General features: G+C 46.1%; 1 protein-coding gene across 6 annotated transcripts in view; it reads left to right on the top strand.

Annotated features, from left to right (window-relative positions):
* Positions 1-17,742, top strand: part of kdm6ba (lysine (K)-specific demethylase 6B, a) — a 152,980-nt gene that overhangs the window by 112,313 nt on the left and 22,925 nt on the right. For all 6 annotated transcript variants that reach the window (XM_036957916.1, XM_036957915.1, XM_036957914.1 and 3 more), the window contains one exon: positions 3,951-4,059. The gene's annotated coding sequence lies outside the window, so the exon portion shown is untranslated. The remainder of the gene's footprint in view (positions 1-3,950; positions 4,060-17,742) is intronic.

Below are 17,742 nucleotides of genomic sequence, written 5' to 3'. Positions count from 1 at the left end.
TGTTCAGTCATTAGGTATGTTCAGTGGGCCAGTGTGTTTAGTGGGTCAGTGTGTTCAGTCAGTAGGTGTGTTCAGTTGGTCAGTGTGTGCAGTCAGTAGGGGTGTTCAGTGGGTCAGTGTGTTCAGTCAGTAGCTGTGTTCAGGGGGTCAGTGTCTTCGGTGAGTAGCTGTGTTCAGTGGGTCTGTGTGTTCAGTCAGTAGGTATGTTCAGTGGGTCAGTGTGTTCAGTCAGTAGGTGTGTTCAGTTGGTCAGTGTGTTCAGTCAGTAGGTGTGTTCAGTTGGTCAGTGTGTTCAGTCAGTAGGTATGTTCAGTGGGTCAGTGTGTTCAGTCAGTAGGTGTGTTCAGTTGGTCAGTGTGTTCAGTGGGTCAGTGTGTTCAGTCAGTAGCTGTGTTCAGGGGGTCAGTGTGTTCGGTGAGTAGCTGTGTTCAGTGGGTCAGTGTGTTCAGTGAGTAGGTGTGTTCAGTGGGTCAGTGTGTTCAGTCAGAAGGTGTGTTCAGTGGGTCAGTGTGTTCAGTCAGTCTGTGTGTTCAGCGGGTCAGTGTGTTCAGTCAGTAGGGGTGTTCAGTAGGTCAGTGTGTTCTGTCAGTAGCTGTGTTCAGTGGGTCAGTGTGTTCAGTCAGTAAGGGTGTTCAGTGGGTCAGTGTGTTCAGTCAGAAGGTGTGCTCAGTGGGTCAGTGTGTTCAGTCAGTAGCTGTGTTCAGTGGGTGTGTGTGTTCAGTCAGTAAGGGTGTTCAGTGGGTCAGTGTGTTCAGTCAGAAGGTGTGCTCAGTGGGTCAGTGTGTTCAGTCAGTAGCTGTGTTCAGTGGGTCAGTGTGTTCAGTCAGTAGGTGTGTTCAGTGGGTCAGTGTGTTCAGTCAGTAGCTGTGTTCAGTGGGTCAGTGTGTTCAGTCAGTAGGTGTGCTCAGTGGGTCAGTGTGTTCAGTCAGTAGCTGTGTTCAGTGGGTCAGTGTGTTCAGTCAGTAGCTGTGTTCAGTGGGTCAGTGTGTTCAGTCAGTAGGTGTGTTCAGTGGGTCAGTGTGTTCAGTCAGTAGCTGTGTTCAGTGGGTCAGTGTGTTCAGTCTATGGTGTTTTGTTATCTGAACTAATATTGTGTTCCTTTGACACAACTCAGTATCAGATGCAGGGAGAGTGAAGGCACAAAGTGTGTGTGTGTGTGCGTGCGTGCGTGCGTGCGTGTGTGCAGCGCTTGTATCCCAGCTGGTGCTCATACAATAGGGCCGATATCAGTACAATAGTGCAGGGCTGGCACAATGCAGACCTTGACTTGAGCAAAGTCACATGTAGTCCTGCTGTCACGGGAGCAACACTGTCTTGGCCCTTTCACGACCTTGGCCTCCCTCGTTCACTCTCTCCTCTCCTCCCTTTCCAGTTCTCTCGCTCTGCTACTTTTTTTGGTTTATTTTGTCTCTAATTTTCCATTCTTTAATCTCTTTCTCTTTCTCAGAAACGGTGATATTCTCCATCCCGTGTTTTTGTTTCTTCTTATCTGTTTCTCTTGAAGAATCTCCCCACCCAGTTTATTTTCCCACCTTTTTCATCTTTTGGATAGTTGACTCGGGTTGTTTTTCACTCCTCCTCACTCCCTCTCTTCTCTTTATTCTGCCTCTCCCCCTCCTTGCCTCTCTCACCCATGTTTCATTCTTTCACTCCCTCTCTTCTCTTTATCTCCTCTCTCCCTCTCTATCTCTCTCCCCTCTCTCTCCCTCCTCTCTCTCTCCCTCCTCCTCCCCTCTCTCCCTCCTCCTCCTCTCTCTCTCTCTCCCTCCTCCTCACTCCTCCCTCCTCCTCACTCCTCCCTCTCTCCCTCCTCCTCCCTCTCTTCCTCCTCCCCCTTTTTCTCTCCCTCCTCCTTACTCCTTCCTCTCTCCCTCCTCCTCACTCCCCCCTCTCTCTCTCCTCCTCCCTCTCTGCCTCCTCCCCCTCTTTCTCTCCCTCCTCCTCACTCCTCCATCTCTCCCTCCTCCTCACTCCTCCCTCTCTGCCTCCTCCCCCTCTTTCTCTCCCTCCTCCTCACTCCTCCTTTATCTCCTCTCTCCCTCTCTATCTCTCTCCCCTCTCTCTCCCTCCTCTCTCTCTCCCTCCTCCTCCCCTCTCTCCCTCCTCCTCCTCTCTCTCTCTCCCTCCTCCTCACTCCTCCCTCCTCCTCACTCCTCCCTCTCTCCCTCCTCCTCCCTCTCTTCCTCTTCCCCCTTTTTCTCTCCCTCCTCCTTACTCCTCCCTCTCTCCCTCCTCCTCACTCCCCCCTCTCTCTCCTCCTCCCTCTCTGCCTCCTCCCCCTCTTTCTCTCCCTCCTCCTCACTCCTCCCTCTCTCCCTACTCCTCACTCCTCCCTCTCCCCCTCCTCCTCCCCCTCTTTCTCTCCCTCCTCCTCACTCCTCCATCTCTCCCTCCTCCTCACTCCTCCCTCTCTGCCTCCTCCCCCTCTTTCTCTCCCTCCTCCTCACTCCTCCTTCTCTCCCTCCTCCTCACTCCTTCCCCCCCCCCCTCTCTCCCTCCCCTCTCTCCCTCCTCTTCCCTCCTCCTCTCCTTTCTTCAATGTATCTCTCTGCTGGGCTGGTTAGTGTTCCTCCCACGTGTTGACCTTTACAGACACAGATACTGTAGTAGACACACTTTTCATCTGATCTCAGTTCAGCCTTATCGCTGCTGAACTCTCGGAATCAACCCTATCTCTCCCACACATCTCACTCTGAGCTGATCTGGGGGTCAGTATTGACATTTAGTACGAGCATAAAATCCCCTTAGGCTACACTGATACAGGTGATATGAATGCAATATACTGTATATCGTGACATTCACAAAGAGTGGGAGAAGGGAATATATTGAAACTGTTTTGGCTTTAGTGTCAATTCAAACATAATTTCATGGCCAACTAAGTATATTTCCACTGTCAACAGACTGCTAACTAAGCTGAAAAGTAAGTCGCGCAGAAGTAACAGATACTTATACTATACACATTCATCCATTCTGTTTTAAGGTGGAAATGCTCAATCTCTTACAAACATTTCCCTGTAGGGGCCTCTGAGGGCCCTCCACATCAGCTGCGGCCTTCCAGGGAGTAAGGCCTATGACCCCTGACCTCTGGGTGAAAGGTCAAGTGCCTTAACTGCTAGTCCACTTGACTGCCAGGGGCAGATGAATGTAAACATGCCAATTATTGACCCAACTGTCAGGACCTGTGTTTATAGAAGTACATGCAGAAGCCTTGAGCTATACGTTTATGTTACTCTTATAGAGTGTAGTGTGTGTTCATGTATTGTATTTAGGTATGTGTATGAAACAGCAATGCATGTGTGTGTTTTCCATGAGCCTGCATGGTGAGTTGGAAGATAGATAGAGAGAACAAGAAAGGGCGAGAGAGAGGGAGGCGGGGAGGGAAAGGGAGAGAGAGGTTATCAGTTTAGGTAAGTGGAGAGGGTGAAAGAGGAGGACAGTGGAGAGGAGGTAGAGGGAGGAGGGTTGAAGAGTTGAAAGTAGGGAGTAGGAATGGGTAGGGTACATTACATTTAGGTAGACTGCACTCTGTGTAAACCACAACATCATGTCAAAAAGGACATGCACACTGGCATCTGTGTGTGTGTGTGTGTGTGTGTGCACGTGTGTGTAGGGGGTAGGAGGTGTACCAGAGTGCCACCTGTTCTTGATCACATGACCCTGCAGTAACACTGTGAGTCACTCAGGAACAGGCGACACATGCCAAACACAGACACACACACACACACATACACACTCCCAGATGGCCACAGCAACGGCCAAGGCAGGGCCTCATGTTTGGCCTGACACACACTTTGGCTTTATGAACCACTAAAATGTTGACTGTGTATTGAACCCCAAACGACAATGTTGATTGTGTTACCATTCCATTATAGAATGGCATGCCAACCATGTTGTAACCACTTGACCCCAAGCCCAGACTGACCATGTTGTCAACCATGTTGTGTGTTCAGGAGGTGCAGGCAGAGAGAGAGAGAGAGCGCCTGAGGTGTCGTAATATGGTGGTCAACTGACCCTCCAACCTCCCTGCCGCTGACCAGACTGAAGACGTGGCATATACAGGTAAGACTCAACCGCTCTTTTGGGTTTCATTTCACTATGTACAGTGGGGCAAAAAAGTATTTAGTCAGCCACCAATTGTGCAAGTTCTCCCACTTAAAAAGATGAGAGAGGCCTGTAATTTTCATCATAGGTACACTTCAACTATGACAGACAAAATGAGAAAAAAAATCCAGAAAATCACATTGTGGGATTTTTAATGAATTTATTTGCAAATTATGGTGGAAAATAAGTATTTAGTCAATAACAAAAGTGTATCTCAATACTTTGTTATATACCCTTTGTTGGCAATGACAGAGGTTAAACGTTTTCTGTAAGTCTTCGCAAGGTTTTCACACACTGTTGCTGGTATTTTGGCCCATTCCTCCATGCAGATCTCTAGAGCAGTGATGTTTTGGGGCTGTTGCTGGCAACACGGACTTTCAACTCCCTCCAAAGATTTTCTATGGGGTTGAGATCTGGAGACTGGCTAGGTCACTGCAGGACCTTGAAATGCTTCTTACGAAGTCACTCTTTCGTTGCCCGGGCGGTGTGTTTGGGATCATTGTCATGCTGAAAGACCCAGCCACGTTTCATCTTCAATGCCCTTGCTGATGGAAGGAGGTTTTCACTCAAAATCTCACGATACATGGCCCCATTCATTGTTTCCTTTACACGGATCAGTCGTCCTGGTCCCTTTGCAGAAAAACAACCCCAAAGCATGATGTTTCCACCCCCATGCTTCACAGTAGGTATGGTGTTCTTTGGATGCAACTCAGCATTCTTTGTCCTCCAAACACGACGAGTTGAGTTTTTACCAAAAAGTTATATTTTGGTTTCATTTGACCATATGACATTCTCCCAATCTTCTTCTGGATCATCCAAATGCTCTCTAGCAAACTTCAGACGGGCCTGGACATGTACTGGCTTAAGCAGGGGGACACGTCTGGCACTGCAGGATTTGAGTCCCTGGCGGTGTAGTGTGTTACTGAGGGTAGGCTTTGTTACTATGGTCCCAGCTCTCTGCAGGTCATTCATTCGGTCCCCGTGTGGTTCTGGGATTTTTGCTCACCGTTCTTGTGATCATTTTGACCCCACGGGGTGAGATCTTGCGTGGAGCCCCAGATCGAGGGAGATTATCAGTGGTCTTGTATGTCTTCCATTTCCTAATAATTGCTCCCACAGTTGATTTCTTCGAACCAAGCTGCTTACCTATTGCAGATTCAGTCTTCCCAGCCTGGTGCAGGTCAACAATTTTGTTTCTGGTGTCCTTTGACAGTTCTTTGGTCTTGGCCATAGTGGAGTTTGGAGTGTGACTGTTTGAGGTTGTGGACAGGTGTATTTTATACTGATAACAAGTTCAAACAGGTGCCATTAATACAGGTAACGAGTGGAGGACAGAGGAGCCTCTTAAAGAATAAGTTACAGGTCTGTGAGAGCCAGAAATCTTGCTTGTTTGTAGGTGACCAAATACTTATTTTCCACCATAATTTGCAAATAAATTCATTCAAAATCCTACAATGTGATTTTCTGGGGAAAAAAAGTATAATTTTGTCTGTCATAGTTGAAGTGTACCTATGATGAAAATTACAGGCCTCTCTCATCTTTTTAAGTGGGAGAACTTGTACAATTGGTGGCTGACTAACTACTTTTTTGCCCCACTGTATGTTGAACATAGACATAGAAATCTGTGCCCGGGGAAGAAGGGAGCGAGATAAAAGAGGAAGAAAATATTTTAGAATGAGAAAAGAGGGAGGCTGGTAACGGAGAGTGAGAGAAACTGACAGAGAGGGTGTGAGAGAGAGAGAGAGAACACCCCCCAACCACCCCCTCAACCATGCCCACACCACCTTTAGGCACCCTCATATCAGACCCATGCCCCTCCTGTCCACCCCATGCACCCCACCCCAGCAAAGAGGGCCTCAACATAGAAGTCACACATACACCCATGCCGTGAGCGGGCAAACAGGCCCAACCCCCACTACACTAGCCCAAGCCAATGGCATGTACCAGATGCTCAGCAGGCTCTGCTCACACTTACTGGCCTGAGGCCAAACCACACGACCAACAACATTGGACAGTTTATGGAACACAAAGCCTTCACTATCTTATCCTGGAATATCAAAGGCCTGAGGTTATCTGCCTTTGGCCTAAAGAGCAGGAACCTGGACTTCATCAAAGAAATCGGTAATACAGACATTGTCATCCTGCAAGAAACCTGGTATAGAGGAGACGGACCTACTGGTTGCCCTCTAGGTTACAGAGAGCTGGTAGTCCCATCCATCAAACTACCAGGTGTGAAGCAGGGAAGGGACTCAGGGGGTATGATAATTTGGTATAGAGCAGATCTAACTCTATTAGATTCATCAAAACGGGAACATTTTACATCTGGCTAGAATTTCAAAAGGAAATGATCTTAACAGAGAAAAATGTCCTCCTGTGTGCTACCTATATCCCCCCAATAGAATCCCCATACTTTAATGAAGACAGCTTCTCCATCCTGAAGGGAGAAATCAATAATTTCCAGGCCCAGGGACATGTCGCAACCTAAATGCCAGAACCGGACAAGAACCTGACACCCTCAGCACACAGGGGGACAAACACCTGCCTGGAGGTGACAGCATTCCTTCCCCCATATGCCCCCCTAGGCACAACTATAACAACCTAACCAACAAAAACGGGTCACAACTCCTGCAGCTCTGTCGCACGCTGGGTATGTACATAGTCAATGGTAGGCTTTGAGGGGACTCCAATGGTAGGTACACCTATAGCTCATCTCTTGGCAGTAGTACTGTAGACTACTTTATCACTGACCTCAACCCAGAGTCTCTCAGAGCGTTCACAGTCAGCCCACTGACACCCATATCAGATCACAGCAAAATCACAGTCTACTTGAACAGAGCAAAGGAAGAAAAGAAAATGAACAACAATGACAAATGGTTTGATGAAGAATGCAAAAACCTAACGAAGACATTGAGAAACCTGTCCAACCAAAAACATAGAAACCCAGAAAACCTGAGTCTACGCCTTCACTATAGTAAATAACTAAAACAATACAGAAAAACACTACGGAAGAATTAGGAACAGCACGTCAGAAATCAGCTCAATGTAATTGAAGAATCCATAGACTCTAACCACTTCTGGAAAACACTAAACAAACAACAACACAAAGAATTATCTATCCAAAATGGATATGTATGGATAAACCACTTCTCCAATCTTTTTGGGCCTATAACAAAGACCAAACATCAAAAACATATACATAATCAAATACAAATCTTATAATCAACTACTGGACTACCAGAACCCATTGGATTCTCCAATTACCTTGAATGAACTACAGGACAAAATACAAACCCTCCAACCCAAAAAGGCCTGTGGTGTTGATGGTATCCTCAATGAAATTATCAAATATACAGACAACAAATTCCAATTGGCTATACTAAAACTCTTAAACATCATACTTAGCTCTGGCATTTGGAACCAAGGACTGATCACCCCAATCCACAAAGTTGAGACAAATTTGACCCCAATAACTACTGTGGGATATACAACAGCAACCTTGGGAAAATCCTCTGCATTATCATTAACAACAGACTTGTACATTTCCTCAGTGAAAACAATGTATTGAGCAAATGTCAAATTAGCTTTTTACCAAATTACCGTATGACAGACCACGTATTCACCCTGCACACCCTAATTGACAAACAAACAAACCAAGGCAAAGGAAAATTCTTCTCATGCTTTGTTGATTTCAAAAAAGCCTCCGACTCCATTTGGCATTAGGGTCTGCAATACAAATTGATGGAAAGTGGTGTTGGGGGAAAAACATACAACATTATAAAATCCATGTACACAAACGGCGGATAAAATAAGCAAAAAACACACATTTCTTCCCACAGGGCCGTGGGGTGAGACAGGGATGCAGCTTAAGCCCCACCCTCTTCAACATATATATCAACGAATTTGCGAGGACACTAGAACAGTCTGCAGCACCCGGCCTCACCCTACTAGAATCTGAAGTCAAAGGTCTACTGTTGGCTGAGGATCTGGTGCTTTTGTCACCAATCAAGGAAGGCCTACAGCAGCACTTAGATCTTCTGCACAGATTCTGCCAGACCTGGGCCCTGACAGTAAATCTCAGTAAGACAAAAATAATGGTGTTCCAAAAAAGGTCCAGTCACCAGGACCACGAATACAAATTCCATCTAGACACCGTTGCCCTAGAGCACACAAAAAACTATACATACCTTGGCCTAAACATCAGCGCCAGAGGTATCTTCCACAAAGCGATTTGAGAGACAAGGCAAGAAGGGCATTCTAGGCCATCAAAAGGAATATAAAATTCGACATACCAATTAGGATCTGGTTAAAAATACTTTCATCAGTTATAGAATCCATTGCCCTTTATGGTTGTGAGGTCTGGGGTCCGCTCACCAACCAAGAATTCACAAAATGGGACAAACACCAAATTGAGACTCTGCATGCAGAGCAGAATTAGGCCGATACCCGCTAATTATCAAAATCTAGAAAGAGACGTTAAATTCTACAACCACCTAAAAGGAAGCGATTTCCAAACCTTCCATAACAAAGCTATCACCTACAGACAAATGAACCTGGAGAAGAGTCCCCTAAGCAAGCTGGTCCTGGGGCTCTGTTCACAAACACAAACACACCCCACAGAGCCCCAGGACAGCACCACAATTAGACCCAAACAAATCATGAGTAAACAAAAAGATAATTACTTGACACATTGGAAAGAATTAACAAAAAAAACAGAGCAAACTAGAATGCTATTTGACCCGAAACAGAGAGTACACAGTGACAGAATACCTGACCACTGTGACTGACCCAAACTTAATGAAAGCTTTGACTATGTACAGACTCATTGAGCATAGCCTTGCTATTGAGAAAGGCTGCCGTAAGCAGACCTGGCTCTCAAGAGAACAGGTTATGTGCACATTGCCGACAAAATGAGGTGGAAACTGAGCTGCACTTCCTAACCTCCTGCCCAATGTATGACCATATTAGAGACACATATTTCCCTCAGATTACACAGATCCACAAAGAATTTGAAAACAAACCCGATTTTGATAAACTCCCATATCTACTGGGTGAAATACCACAGTGTGCATCACAGCAGCAAGATATGTGACTCGTTGCCACAAGAAAAGGTCAACCAGTGAAGAACAAACACCATTGTAAATACAACCCATATTTATGCTTATTTATTTCCCCTTTTGTAGTTTAACCATTTATACATTGTTACAACAGTGTATATAGACATAATATGACATTTGAAATGTCTTTATTCTTTTGGAACTTCTGTGAGTGTAATGTTAACTGTTCATTTTTATTGTTTATTTCACTTTTGTATATTATCTATTTCACTTGCTTTGGAAATGTTAACATATGTTTCCCATGATAATAAAGCCCCTTAAATTCAATTGAGACAGAGAGAGAGAGAGAGAGAGAGAGAGAGAGAGAGAGAGAGAGAGAGAGAGAGAGAGAGAGAGAGAGAGAGAGAGAGAGAGAGAGAGAGAGAGAGAGAGAGAGAGAGAGAGAGAGAGAGAGAGAGAGAGAGAGAGAGAGAGAGAGAGAGAGAGAGAGAGAGAGAGAGAGAGAGAGAGAGAGAGAGAGAGAGAGAGAGAGAGAGAGAGAGAGAGAGAGAGAGAGAGAGAGAGAGAGAGAGAGAGAGAGAGAGAGAGAGAGAGAGAGAGAGAGAGAGAGACCACAAAGAGTCATTTACGAGGAGGATGACGGTTATGTACGATGTGTGTGTGTGTGTGTGTGTGTGCTGAGTAAGACTTGTTGGACTTGTAGTGGCATGGTCTGAGTCAGGAATGAGTGTGAGCGTAACTCTGAGGACTTACACACACACACGTCTGTCTGTTTCTCTATCCACACAGTCCCGCAGAGAGGAGGCTGAGAGGCACTGTCTGTACCAGTGACACATCCTCCTACTATTACCACACACACGTGCATACACACCCCACACACACACACACACACACACGCTCCCCGTCTCTACTACTCCGCTACTCAGGCTTACGGCTCTTTCCACATTTTGTTGTGTTACAGCCTGAATTTAAAATTGATTAAATTGAGATATTTTCTCACTGGCCTACACATAATAACCCATAATGTCAAGAGGAAATTATGTTTCTTGAATTTGTTTTACTAATGAATTCAAAATCAATAAAGCCGAAATGTTGGGGCGGAAGGTCGCCTGGGCGGTAGGAGTGTTGGGCCAGTAACCAAAATGTTGCTGGATCGAATCTCAGAGCTGAAAAGGTAAGTATCTGTCATTCTGCCCCTGAGCAGGGCAGTTAACCCACTGTTCCCCGTGGATGTCAATTAAGGCAGCCCCCCGCACCTCTCTGATTCAGAGGGGTTGGGTTAAATGTGGAAGACACATTTCAGTTGAATGCATTCAGTTGCACAACTGTCTAGGTATCCCCCTTTCCCAACAAAACCTATTCCACCTCAGGAGCCTGAAAACATTTGGCATGGGTCCTCAGATCCTCAAAAGATTGTACAGCTGCACCATCGAGAGCATCCTGACGGGTTGCATCACTGCCTGGTATGGCAACTGCTCGGCCTCCGATCGCAAGGCACTACAGAGGGTAGTGCGTACGGCCCAGTACATCATTGGGGCCAAGCTTCCTGCCATCCAGGACCTCTATACCAGGCGGTGTCAGAGGAAGGCCCTTAAAACTGTCAAAGACTGCAGCCACCCTAGTCATAGACTGTTCTCTCTGCTACCGCAAGGCAAGCGGTACAGGAGCGCCAAGTCTCGGTCCAAGAGGCTTCTTAACAGTTTCTACCCCCAAGCCATAAAACTCTTGAACAGTTCATCAAATGGCTACCCAGACTATTTGCATTGCCCCCCCCCCCCTCTACACTGCTGCTTCTTTCTTGTTATTATCTATTCATAGTCACTTTAATAACTCTACCGACATGAACATATTACCTCGACACCGGTGCCCCCGCATATTGACTCTGTACCGGTACCCCCTGTATATAGCCTTGTTATTGTTATTTTATTGTGTTACTTTTGATTATTTTTTACTTTAGTTTATTTCTTGAACTGCACTGTTGGTTAAGTCAGCACTTCACAGTAAGGTCTACACTTGTCGGCGCATGTGACAAATAAAGTTTGATTTGATTTGACATCAAATTAATGTTATATAATGTAGTGTGTGCGTGCGTGCGTGTGTGTGAGCGTGTACTTTATACAGATGATGTGTCTGTGTGAAGTAGGAATGACAAGAATCTTTTTGGCTTGTACCCATGAGAGGGATGCTATATATATCTGCAGTATGAGAACCGAACTCGCTCCCCTCTCCCTGCAGTCCTCCTCTCCCACTCCCTCTCCTCTCGTTACTGAAGGCCCAGACACTGTAATTACCCTCTACACACACAACACACACATATACACACATCCTTAAGGACCCCCTGCAGTCCCCTGTCTGACCCCACTTACCTTCCCCTGCGATAGAACACATTGTCACGCCCTGACCTTCGAGATCCTTATTTAATCTCTGTTTGGTTAGGTCAGGGTGTGACTCGGGTGGGAGAATCTATGTTTTCTATTTCTTTGTAGTTTTGCCGAGTGTGGTTCCCAATCAGAGGCAGCTGTCTATCGTTGTCTCTGATTGGGGATCATATATAAGTTGTGGGGTGTTATTGTCTGTTTGGTGTGTGTGCCTGACGGAACTGTTCGCTTCCGTTTTTTGGATTAGTTATTTTTGTTTGAGTGTTTCTTGTAAATAAATATCATGAACACTTTCCACGCTGCGCTTTGGTCCACTCTTCCTTCCAACGACGACGAGCGTTACACATACACACTACTTCAGATATACATACTATATACAGTGCCTTGCGAAAGTATTCGGCCCCCTTGAACTTTGCGACCTTTTGCCACATTTCAGGCTTCAAACATAAAGATATAAAACTGTATTTTTTTGTGAAGAATCAACAACAAGTGGGACACAATCATGTACTATGTGTGTGGTGGGGGGGGGGGGGGGGGGGGCAGTTGCTGTGTGTGTGTGTGTGTGTGTGTGTGTGTGTGTGTGTGCGCAATGTCTATACACACTGTCACATACTGGATTTATATATTCCGGACTCTGACATTGCGCGCTCTGATATTTTTTCATTTTTTTCTTTAGATTTTTGGTGGATGCGTATGATGTAATATTTTGCATTGCTTGGTATCACTGCACTGTTGGAGCTAGAAGCATAAGCATTTCTCTGCATCTGCAATAACATCTGCAAAATCTGTGTTTTCAACCAATAAGATTCGATTTGACACACTGCTTCAGCCCTTAAACCCCCACGACACACACTCACACAGCCTCCCAGGTATGGAGTACATTAATGACTGAAAGCTGTGTAGTTTGCAACTCACTCAAACAGACGTGTGCATAGGATAGTAGATCATGAACAGTGAATACACTCAGCAATATATCTCTAATGCATTGCTCTGAACACACACTCAATCCATGTCACGGCTGGCTGAAGGACTGGACCAAGGTGCAGCATGGTAAGCGTATATTTTCTCTTTATTAAAAATGACGCAGACAAAACAAAGAACAAAACCAAACCGTGAAGCTACAGTGCCTTGCGAAAGTATTCGGCCCCCTTGAACTTTGAGACCTTTTGCCACATTTCAGGCTTCAAACATAAAGATATAAAACTGTATTTTTTTGTGAAGAATCAACAACAAGTGGGACACAATCATGAAGTGGAATGACATTTATTGGATATTTCAAACTTTTTTAACAAATCAAAAATTATTCATCCCCCTTAAGTTAATACTTTGTAGCGCCACCTTTTGCTGCGATTACAGCTGTAAGTCGCTTGGGGTATGTCTCTATCAGTTTTGCACATCGAGAGACTGAAATGTTTTCCCATTCCTCCTTGCAAAACAGCTCTAGCTCAGTGAGGTTGGATGGAGAGCATTTGTGAACAGCAGTTTTCAGTTCTTTCCACAGATTCTCGATTGGATTCAGGTCTGGACTTTGACTTGGCCATTCTAACACCTGGAAATGTTTATTTTTGAACCATTCCATTGTAGATTTTGCTTTATGTTTTGGATCATTGTCTTGTTGGAAGACAAATCTCCGTCCCAGTCTCAGGTCTTTTGCAGACTCCATCAGGTTTTCTTCCAGAATGGTCCTGTATTTGGCTCCATTCATCTTCCCATCAATTTTAACCATCTTCCCTGTCCCTGCTGAAGAAAAGCAGGCCCAAACCATGATGCTGCCACCACCATGTTTGACAGTGGGGATGGTGTGTTCAGCTGTGTTGCTTTTACGCCAAACATAACGTCTTGCATTGTTGCCAAAAAGTTCAATTTTGGTTTCATCTAACCAGAGCACCTTCTTCCACATGTTTGGTGTGTCTCCCAGGTGGCTTGTGGCAAACTTTATAAACGACACTTTTTATGGATATCTTTAAGAAATGGCTTTCTTCTTGCCACTCTTCCATAAAGGCCAGATTTGTGCAATATACGACTGATTGTTGTCCTATGGACAGAGTCTCCCACCTCAGCTGTAGATCTCTGCAGTTCATCCAGAGTGATCATGGGCCTCTTGGCTGCATCTCTGATCAGTCTTCTCCTTGTATGAGCTGAAAGTTTAGAGGGACAGCCAGGTCTTGGTAGATTTGCAGTGGTCTGATACTCCTTCCATTTCAATATTATCGCTTGCACAGTGCTCCTTGGGATGTTTAAAGCTTGGGAAATCTTTTTATATCCAAATCCGGCTTTAAACTTCTTCACAACAGTATCTCGGACCTGCCTGGTGTGTTCCTTGTTCTTCATGATGCTCTCTGCGCTTTTAACGGACCTCTGAGACTATCACAGTGCAGGTGCATTTATACGGAGACTTGATTACACACAGGTGGATTGTATTTATCATCATTAGTCATTTAGGTCAACATTGGATCATTCAGAGATCCTCACTGAACTTCTGGAGAGAGTTTGCTGCACTGAAAGTAAAGGGGCTGAATAATTTTGCACGCCCAATTTTTCAGTTTGAAATATCCAATAAATGTCGTTCCACTTCATGATTGTGTCCCACTTGTTGTTGATTCTTCACAAAAAAATAAAGTTTTATATCTTTATGTTTGAAGCCTGAAATGTGGTTAAAGGTCGCAAAGTTCAAGGGGGCCGAATACGTTCGCAAGGCACTGTATGTGCCCTGAACAAAGTCAAAGTTAACTTCCCACAAAACAGGTGGGAAAAGGCTACCTAAGTATGGTTCTCAATCAGAGACAACGATAGACAGCTGTCCCTGATTGAGAACCATACCAGGCCAAGACATAGAAATACAAAACATAGAAAAAAGGACATAGAATGCCCACCCTAGTCACACCCTGACCTAACCAAAATAGAGAATAAAAATAAAAAGCCTCTCTATGGCCAGGGCGTGACAGTACCCCCCCCCCCCCCCCCCCCAAAGGTGTGGACTCCGGCCGCAAAACCTGACTCTAAAGGGGAGGGTCCGGGTGGGCCTTCTTACGGCTCGGGTGCGGGACGTGGACCCTGCTCCACCTCAGTCTTGGCCCACTTAGGTGGCGCCTCTGGAGCGGGGACCCTCGCAGCGGGCCCCGGACTGAAGACCCTCGTAGAGGGCGCCACTGGACTGAGGGGCGCCTCTGGACTGAGGGGCAGCTCCGGACAGGAGGGAGGCTCTGGCAACTCCGGACAGGAGGGCGGCTCTGGCAGCTCCGGACAGGAGGGAGACTCTGGAGGGAGGAGACGGAGAGACAGCCTGGTGCGTGGGGCTGCCACCGGAGGCCTGGTGCATAGGCGAGGCACCGGATACACAGGGCCGTGGAGGCGCACTGGCGGTCTCAAGCGCAGAGCTGGCCCCACCCGTTCTGGCTGGATGCCAGCTTCCCCCCGGCAAATGCGGGACGCTGGCACAGAGCATACCAGCCTGTGAATACGCCGCCTCGGTACCGTGCCCATCACCCCATAGCACGGGGCCTGACCAGTCCCATGCTCGCCACGGTAAGCACGGGGAGTTGGCTCAGGTCTGCTTCCTGACTCTGCCACACTCCCCTTGTGCCACCCCCCCCAAAAATGTGGGGGCTGCCTCTCGGGCTTCCTTGCCAGCCGTGTTCCCACATACCGCTGGTTCCTTTCTCCGGCTGCCTCTGCTCTCCTAGCTGCCTCCACCTGTTCCCATGGAAGGCAATCCCTTCCCGCCAGGATCTCCTCCCATGTGTAGACTCCCTTGCCGTCCAGAACGTCCTCCCATGTCCAGGAGTCCAACATACCATGCTGCTTGGTGGGTGGTTCTTGAATGAACATCCATTCTCACATCATAATAGCCTGTGAATAGCATACAGTGCATTCGGGAAGTATTCAGACCCCTAGACTTTTTCCACATTTTGTTACGTTACAGCCTTATTCTAAACTGGATTAAATGTTTCCCCCCCTCATCAATCTACACACAATACCCCATGATGACAAAGCAAAAACAGGCTTTTAGACATTTTTGCAAATGTATTAAAAATTTTAAAAAACATACCTTATTTACATAAGTATTTATACCCTTGTTTGCTATGAGACTCGAAATTGAGCTCAGGTGCATCCTGTTTCCATTGATCATCCTTGAGATGTTTCTACAACTTGATTGGAGTCCACCTGTGGTAAATTCAATTCATTGGACATGATTTGGAAAGGTACACCGCTGTCTATATAAGGTCCCACAGTTGACAGTGCGTGTCAGAGCAAAAACCAAGCCATGAGGTTGAAGGAATTGTCCGAAGAGCTCCGAGACAGGATTGTGTCAAGGCACAGATCTAAGGAAGGGTACCAAAACATTTCTGCAGCATTGAAGGTCCCCAAGACCACAGTGGCCTCCATCATTCTTAAATGGAAGAAGTTTGGAACCACCAAGACTCTTCCTAGAGCTGGCCGCCCGGCCAAACGGAGCTCTGACAGAGTTGCTGTGGAGATGGGAGAACCTTCCAGAAGGACAACCATCTCTGCAGCACTTCACCAATCAGGCCATTATGGTAGAGTGGCCAGACGGAAGTCACTGCTCAGTAAAAGGCACACGGCAGCCCGCTTGTAGTTTGCCAGAAGGCACCTAAAGGACTCTCAGGCCATGAGAAACAAGATTCTCTAGTCTGATGAAACCAAGATTGAACTCTTTGGCCTGAATGGCAAGCATCATGTCTGGAGAAAACCTGGCACCATCCCTACAGTGAAGCATGGTGGTGGCAGCATCATGCTGTGGGGATGTTTTTCAGTGGCAGGGACTGGGAGACTAGTCAGGATCGAGGCAAAGATGAACGGAGCAAAGTACAGAGAGATCCTTAACGAAAAGCTGCACCAGAGCGCCCAGTACCTTCCAGGTTCACCTTCCAACAGGACAACGACCCACAGCCAAGACAATGCAGGAGTGGCTTCGGGACAAGTCTCTGAATGTCCTTGAGTGGCCCAGCCAGAGCCCGAACTTGAACCCGATCTAACATCTCTGGAGAGACCTGAAAATAGCTGTGCCGTGATGCTCCCCATCCAACCTGACCGAACTTGAGAGGACCTGCAGAGAAGAATGGGGGAAACTCCGCAAATACAAGTGTGCCAAACTTGTAGTGTCATACCCAAGAATACTCAAGGCTGTAATCGCTGGCAAAGGTGCTTTAACAGTACTGAGTAAAGGGTCTGAATACTTACGTAAATGGAATATTTCAATTTTTTATATTTGATACATTTGCAAAAATGTATAAAAACCTGTTTTTCATTGTCATTGTGTGTTGGAAAAAACTATTCAATTAATTTTAGAATAAGGCTGTAATGTATCAAAATGTGGAAAAAGTCAAGGGGTCTGAACACTTTCCAAATGCACTGCTTGTCTAAGCCTTTCTCTACCTTGTGTGTGTGTGTGTGTGTGTGTGTTTGGGGACGAGGAAAGTTCAGCATCAAACTCTCATCTTGTGTGGTTGTGTGTGTCTTTGCTTTTGTTGACATACTCCTATCCTGCTGAGGTGGTGGATCTAAATATAGGTGTGTGTCACATGCTGCCTGTAATAACTGAGCATGTGTTTGGCATTACTATAGTACCCATGTTGGTGACTCCTGGGGGTTTGGAGCGACCAGCCATTTCCGTCCCAGAAACCTGTTACAGAATTATTGTTAAGAAACTCCATGAGAGTCTATATGGATGTTATGGCAGAGAAAATACTTTGACTTATCATTAGGAATCAATATCAGTAATCATCAATATTATGGATGTTATAAATACTTTATATCTGGTTATAAATGCTTTAGTCAGTTCAAAACATGTTTATATTCTTCTGTATTTTGTATTATATTATAGGTTATAGATCATATTACTGCTATTAGACCAACACGGGAGGTTAAGACTGTCATACTATAGTGGCTTTCCCTCCCTTAGTCCCTTAGTCAGAATAAGTACACAATGGAATATAATAGCTATGGCGTCAGGATAGTACTTTGTCCAAAAATAGGCTTTCAGTCGGAAACGCTGTCTGGGTGATCAACCGGTAGGTCAGTCACGAGGCGAGCCCACTTTTTTTTTTTAAAAGCACGGAGGCAAAGGCTGAGGAACATTCTCCGGTAGTCGGGGGCGGGGCTAGAGTCGGTCGTTATTCGGTGTCACTTTGCTTTGTCAGGGAATTCCGGGGACGTGCGGTGACGTCAGCGAGTGGACGAACGGAGCA

The sequence above is a fragment of the Oncorhynchus mykiss genome, chromosome 21 (genome assembly GCF_013265735.2).
Source record: "Oncorhynchus mykiss isolate Arlee chromosome 21, USDA_OmykA_1.1, whole genome shotgun sequence".
Taxonomy (NCBI): domain Eukaryota; kingdom Metazoa; phylum Chordata; class Actinopteri; order Salmoniformes; family Salmonidae; genus Oncorhynchus; species Oncorhynchus mykiss.
This window is presented reverse-complemented; position numbering and strand designations above follow the sequence as displayed.